Here is an 8,144-nt window from a genome sequence, read left to right on the forward strand (position 1 = left end):
TCCAATCACACTTTATGTACGACTTTAAAAGAGAACTGCAATTGGATAATTTTCTTTATGCATATGTTTATGCGGCTATGCAAGTATGTGTGGATATACCCTAATGTCTTAAGTCGCTAATGCGGCCTTCTGATTGGTTCATGACATCTTAAGACTGTACTTAAGACGGTCTTAAATATAAGACCCGACTATGAATACCGGCCCAAGTCAATCTTATTCAATCAAGATCGTCTTAAGATTGATATATTTCATATAGTTGTGAAATAAGACGATCTTCACGAAGAAGATTTTGCTCAAGTAAGTTTTATTTGATTTGAGATCAACTTGGCAAAGACGTACTTAAGTACATTCTCATTCTGAAATCGGCTATTTCCGTAATATTTCTATTAAGCCTTGTGTCCACGATGCTAGAAATCGGTCCGAGACCTCGGATGAAGAAAGAATTGACCAATCGCAATGGTCATGTGATCAAATTGTTCAAATGTGATTTGTTAATTTTTTCTCTATCCGAGATCTCGGACCGATTTCTAGCATCGTGAACACAAGGCTTTAGTTCCTCCAATAGAAACCTTTAGATTCAGAGGCGTCGAGTATAGCCGCGTACGTAGCACTCGTGATTTTCCATTCCATGGTCGATTCCAGACGTCCCTCATATCGCGGTTTTTCCACGTTATTAATAACAGGGCCTCGTAACTCCTGGTACCACCGTTAGTGGTGCCCTCAGCTTATGACTCCCGGAAAAGCAGATATAGGGTGTCTGATCCAGGTTCTCTGTCTGATCCGATTTCGGTAGATTCGCTTATAAAACGCTTGATCTTGTAGTGCATCCTGATTGCGGGTGATCAAACTGGATCAGACACCCTATATATGATATATATATGCCATGACAACCTATATATATAGCGGCCATATTGAATATTAGTTCTGCTTTTCCGGGAGTCATAAGCTGAGGGCACCACTAACGGTGGTACCGCGTTTACAAGAGGGGAGTTGGGAGGCCCTGATTAATAATAGATTAAAGTAGACTAGAAGATTTTTATTTCTTGCAGATTTTCGCCGGGCGGCGAATTACCGTGCCTTCAACCTGTCCTGACCGAGTTCTAACAATTATGTGTATATACTATATAACCTTAATTGGACAGGTTGAAGGCACGGTAACTCGCCGCCCGGCGAAAATCTGCAAGAAATAAAAATCTTTTGGTTCAAGGCGCAGTTTGATTACAATCTTGTGTTACATTAGTCCAGTAACATAGCTGTTGTCCAGTAAGGTTCTTCTTGAAGTAAGTAAACAATTATTTGCAAGGTTGGGTAGTGCCAAGTTAAAAAGCTAAAAGTTAAGTTAAAAAGTTGAAAAGTTAAATAATTTTAACTTAACTTAGTTACATTTTAAATTCTTAACTTTTTAACTTTATTTAGTTACATTTTATCGATAACTATTAATTTTTTATTTAAATTTTTTGAAGGTAAGACTCAGACTCAAACATATACTTCATTTAGAACATTCTATATTTTACTTAAAAATTTTGTTTGTATATATTATTTACAAAATACCAAAAAATAACCTAAATGTGGGCTAATGAGAGTCGGCGCGAGCGAAGGTGCGCAATAAATCTTCATAAATAAAATTTGTTACTTCATATGATGTGTTGATCTCATCTTTATTTGAAATATTGACATCTTGAACGTTTCGATTCTCTTTGGAATCTTCATCAGCAAATTTCTTAACCAAATAACATTTCAACGATCGTTCGATGTAGAGTTGCCACTCGCAGGTTGCCAAAACTGTAGTGTTATCTGTTTTAAATTTATATATATAAGATATTTGAATTCATCCATTAAAATAACGAGTAACTCACCCACACGATCGCCAAATCTCATCAAACCTTGAATAATATATTAATATTCACACTAAACTCAAATAACATTTTATAATACAATCGATGTAGCTTTGTTCAAACTTCGTCCATTCTATCTGGAGTGACGAGTATGTCTAATGAAATTTTAAAATTGACAAAGGTCGCATTAACGATAAACATTAAGTCATAATAAATATAAAATATAAAGACAGTACATTCTTATTACTTAGCTGATCTTAACCTATCTTACGTATGTAACATATTTAACATACTCGTATATGTATAATGTTCAGTCATAGATACAATAAATATAAGAACAGTAAATTATTGTTGTAGTTTGAAACAAATTTTTAATACCAAAGTTTATGCGTCAAAATTAAAATCTGGATTTCGCAGTAAAATTTTTTTTTTTTTAAACGTGTCAAATTATGCTCAACATTATGTAGCAATTTATAATCCACCCTCGTCAAAATTGCAATTCATTAAATATAGAGATTAATCAATAACGATAAAAAATATATATATCAATTAATAAGCGAATTGTTAACTCAAAAGGAAAAATTAACGTATGTTTGTAGAATTTGCAAATAAATAATTACAAAAATTAATTAAGCAACAGAATGTTACAAATATAAATTAATAATTGAATTTGTGAGTGAAAAAGAAAACTGAAATATAATTCAAAATTTTAAAAAGGCCATCTTACTACTTTACACACATTTATGAGGTAAATTTATTATCGGAAGTCTTAAACTATCTAGAATTTAAAGAGGACACAATATAATAATGTCGAAACGTCTGTAATTTATACTCTAGATAATATATGACAGATATTTCACAAAGGAACATCTTGTGTTGGCTCACATTGACAATTTTTCCTTAACTTATCTGTTAAATATTGAAAGAAAAAAGCCTTCGATTTATTAATACCTTATAAATCATAAAAGGTCGTCGATGCACCACAGCACAATCATCACCAATGTTTCGGTATAAACACGCATAAATATTCATAAACATGTATAATTATATTTGAAATATGTCCATACATGTTCATACATCCTTCTTTCTTTTATAAAATTACTTTTTAGTGTAATAGAAATAATAATAGTAACGTGAAAACATAAAAAATAATTAAAGGGATAATTTTCGGATTGTTTGTTTTAGAAAAAAACAAGTTTGGAAAGATGTAAAAAAAATTGCTCATACATAATTATGCATAATTTTATATGTAATTATACGTAAGTAATTATTTTACATTATTTCTTCAAACTTGATTTTTTCTAAAACAAACATGCGAAAATATTACCTTTTTAATTATTTTTAATGTTTTCACATTACTATTATTATTTTTATTACACTAAAAAGTATAAATTTTATAAAAGAAAAAAGGATGTATGAACATGTATAGACATATTTCATATATAATTATATATGTTAATGAATATATAATTATTTATGCGTGTTAAGTATGTTTATACATATTTATACATATTCATGCATGAAAAATTTTTTACCGGGTCTTTTAATCTATTTTATTGTTAACAAAATATATATATTATTCGTTTATTTACAAAACACCTAATTCTTGCGTCGCAATGACACTTAATATAATTGCATTTTAAATACTTAAAGTACTTATACACAAAAGTTATTTAGATTAATTTTGTCATTATATATTTTTCAAATTTTATTAGTATTGTAATAAGAAAATAATAACAAATAAAGTAAACAAAAATGTGTCTAATAAAAATAAAATGCTTGAAATACAACTTAATTCATATGTATATAGTTTATTTAAAATATAAATATTAACACATTTGTAAAAATATAATATAACCTTAATGTTAATACTTTTAAGCGAAATAAACGTCACGCGCATGTAAGATTGCAGAGATTAATATTTCTGATTCACAATTTGTGAATGTAGCACGATTATACGAAACAAGTATCAATTTATCATCTCGAGTTGAAAAGTAGACGTATTACCCTCAGAAAAGTGGACGTATTACTCTCAGAGCTATGTAGTTTACCTCCACTTTGTCAGAGGGCAGTAGTGCGCGGCAGTATTTTGCGGTTACAGGTTTTAGGCTGGCATTGCCTCTCTCAGGTTCCTCTCTGGTCCGACCATAAATATATATGGGGTTGCAGTGAGTCCAAAGATTCCCTGACCTTGTCTATCAAGCGCACTAGTAACAAGGCAGCGGATAACTCAAGCCGTGGCAAAGATACGGCCTTAAAAGGGGCCACACGCGATTTTGAGCATAGCAGCGTAGAATGATATTCATCCGAGCCGAGTTTAGTGCGCACATATACGCAGGCGCCATAAGCGGTCTGGCTAGCATCACAGAACCCGTGGACTTCTACAGTTTGTAGGTCGGAAATAGGTTTGACGCAGCGCGGAATTTGCAGCTGATTTATAATCTCTGCGTCTTGAAAGCAAGCCAACGCGTATGAATGTTTTAAGGGACGGACTCGTCCCATTGAACATCGGATTGCCATAATTTCTGAAGGATGAGCTTTGCGATGACAATAACAGGTTCCAAAAGACCAAATGGGTCGAACAATTTGGCGGTTTCCGACAATATGATTCGTTTAGAGACGAAATCAGTCGCCTCAAAATTGTAAAAAAATTGAAATGTATCGTCGCGTTGATTCCAATGCATACCTAGAATGCATGAATCGACAGCATCGTCACTGATGTTGACCAGGTCCCACGATCGCTAGCTTCTAGCAGCCCAGGGCAATTTGTGACCCATTTACTCAGCTGGAATGTCCCGTTTCAGTAATTGTACTGTTTCTTCCTTGACTACCTTTAATTCCTCAATCGTATCCGCCCCGGTGAGCAAGTCGTCAACATAGAAGTCCCGACGTACGCACATGGAGCCAAGGGGATATTGCGACGTATGTTGCTCAGCCAGGTGCTTGGGATACCTCGTAGCCAAGTATGAAGTAGAGGCGGTGCCGTAAGTAACAGTATTCAACTCATAGGTATCGACATCAGCGCGTCATAATATCCTTTGCAAGGACGTTTGAGATGGGTGCACCAATATCTGCCGGGGTGGCACCCAGTTGGACGCGGCTCAATTGGACACGAGCCACTCACAGCGCTTGAGACTACAAAGCTCCTAAGCACCGGTCGCTGTGATTGGTGGTGTCCAATCGAGCCGTAATCAATCGGGATCACCCCCTCGTTGAACAACCGGTTCCACCAAAAGCGCGTCAACGAAACACCGAAGCTGCTGCGACATGATGCGTCGAAGATGACTCTAATCCTTGATGCCTCATTAACTGTTTTGAAGACACAATGGTGAGGAAGATAAAACGATGTCGTCTCGTCGGTTGGAACCGGGTCCACTCGACGCATGTGCCCTAACGAGAGATACTCATCGAGAAGCTTCGTGTATTGAATCTTAAGTTCGGGGTTGCGTTTGAAACGCCGCTCGAGACCTTTCAGACGCTTCAAGGCGACGTCTCGCGAGTCCCCAAACTCTTCGATCACCTCCTCTTTAACCGGGAGCTTAACTATGTATCTTCTCCCAGGATCTTGAGATACGTTGTCCAAAAAATGGTGCTCACAAATACTTTCCTTTGTAGTGCAGCTATTTGTCCCGGTGGATACGTCATCCATTTGCCAGAATCGGCTAACTTGATCGTGTGATTGAGCATTCGTGACGGAGGCATGAAACGAATGTATTTTGGCACTTGATTGTGTAACGCTGACTAAACGACCTGCCAAGATCCATTATCCTAAACGCGTTTTCTGAAGTGTCGGATGTTTGTCCGACGATTTTATTTGCCCGACGTATAATAAATTCCAAAATAGCTCCGCTCCAATCAACAAGTCAATTTCTGCTGATAAATAAAATTGCGGATCGGCTAATTGAATATTGCGCGGGAATTCGAACATGTCACGCTTCAAAGAGAAAGCTGGGATTTTATCAGTTACCTGGTCCGCAACTATGCATTCGATCACCGTCGTGAACGAACTTGAACGCGACTGTAACCTAACCTAACCCTAACCCTGAGTTACTTGAATGCGGCGACCGTTCCGTTGACCTCTGAGATTGATACGCTTAATGGTCGCGTTTTCAAACCAAGCGCCTTGACGAGTCTCCGTGATGCAAAATTTGCCTGTGAGCCGCAGTCCAACAATACGCGACAGGGTCTGAGCGAGCTCTTGCTATCGTAAGCCTGTACTACGGCTGTTGATAATATAACTTGATCACTATTGACGACTCCCGATGCGTGTGTAGCTACCATCGACGGAGAACTTGTGACCTTTGACGAATCGTTACTCTCGGCACTATTTGATGAAGACACCGCGGTCGCGGCTGCGTGAAGCAGTGTATTATGCTTAGCGCGACAAATCTTGCAACATCCTGAAGCGCATTTGCTCGACGTGTGAGAGGAAGATCTTAGGCAATTAACGCATAACTTGCGACTACGAATTTCCGAAGTTCTTTGCGCGACCGGCAATGCCACAAAGTCTTTGCAATAGTAGATGGCGTGTTCGCCTTGACAAAAATGGCATTTCGGCTTGACAGTGGCCGCGCACGCGGATTGGCGTTTAGTGCCTGATTGTGATTTTGCATCGGATTTCTTTGAGGTTATGTTGTTGCATTTACCCGTAACCTCGAGGACTTGACACCGATGAGCAATGAAATCTAAGAATTGTTTTAAGGACGGCAAATTATTACCCGTTAACGAAGATTCCCATTCGCGCAATGTAATCGAATCTAGTTTAGAACTCAGAGTAGTGATAAGAAGGTCATCCCAGTGCTGAATGGGACGCCTGAGGGCCTTTAAAGCATGCCAATGCTTGTGGCACCGTCTGATATTTTTCGTAAATCAACCGAAATTTTCTTTCACCATGGCTGACAATTCCATCATGGCTTTGACGTGAGTTTGCACGATAACACGCTTGTTATCATATCGTTGTTTGAGGGTAGACCAAGCTACCTCATAATTTGCGTCTGAAATTTCTAATGAATTGATTATGTCGTGCGCATCACCGGTAAGTGACGCCCGCAGGTATTGAAATTGCTGACTATTGCTAAACGCAGCATTGGAATGTATGACCGAGTTGAAAGTGTCGAAGAATGGAAGCCATTCATCGTATTTCTCGGAAAATGTCGGGAAATTGAGTTTAGGCAAACGAACGCGTGACACATCCGAATCGTGAGTACTTTAGGAGGATGGGGAAAAATGGAGGGTCGCGTCGTCAGCGCGGGAGACAAAATCTCTCTAATTTTGGCGGATACAGCATAAAAACTTCTTTGATGTTCGTTCGATCTACACTTTCAGCTTCCTGTAATGATTCGATATGCGACTGCACCACATTGTATTCCGACCAATAATGCTCTAATTTTAGTTTGCGCTCTTCGAGCTGTGCTGCTATGAACGGATTAATAACGTTAATGGACACCGCGTACGTTCTGATTCGCATACACGCGCTCTTTATCGTTGTGCGCTGTCGCTTGAGATCGGCGAGATTCGATTCGCTAGTCATGTTGAACGAAGATACGAATACGTATGCGCGGCGAAGACGCGAGAGTTCTGGTTGGCAGCGGAAATTTTAGCTTTTCTTACCTTAATACGCGCGCAAATGAAAGAACGCGTTGATGAAACGGTAGATGCCCCTCGGTTGAATGCTGGCACGGCGAAGATGCTCTCCTCGAAGATGCTTCCCTTGAAGATGGAAACCTCCTCAGCTGGCGCGCAGCAGCGACTTCCGCGTGGATGCTGGATTTCCCGCTCGCAACCGGTCACTGGTTGCCGGCATCTCGACGCTGGCTGGGATGTGCGAGGATGCTTGTCGTGGCTGAGCACGAGCCTCGCGGATGCTTGCTGATGTTTCCGACAAGCTGATGCTTGCCGTTGGTCGATGACGTAGCCGAACGTACGAGACTACGTATCGTGAGTGAGCACGAGCCTCGTGGATGCTTGATGCTGCTATTCCCGACAAGCTGATGCTTGCCGTTGGTTTATGGCGTGCCCGGACGTGCGAGGCTACATGTCGTGAGCGAGCACTCATGGATGTCTCAATACGATAATTCTGTCGAACTTGTAAACCGCCACTTCACTGAGGCCACGGATATTTGAGCATTTGGCTCGAAGGACCAAAATAATGTTCGCTCGGCGGTGCGGGGCGTATGCACGAGTCGCTCACTGGACCGAGCTTCCACGTCTTTTCCGCGGAAAGTATGCGTCGCGAATACGTGGTTGAGAAATAAGGAACACTTTCTCTGAGTTAATATAAAGTATTTGGACTTCCGTTTCCGGTGTGTT

The sequence above is a fragment of the Trachymyrmex cornetzi genome, unplaced genomic scaffold (genome assembly GCF_001594075.2).
Source record: "Trachymyrmex cornetzi isolate Tcor2-1 unplaced genomic scaffold, Tcor1.1 scaffold394, whole genome shotgun sequence".
NCBI lineage: Eukaryota > Metazoa > Arthropoda > Insecta > Hymenoptera > Formicidae > Trachymyrmex > Trachymyrmex cornetzi.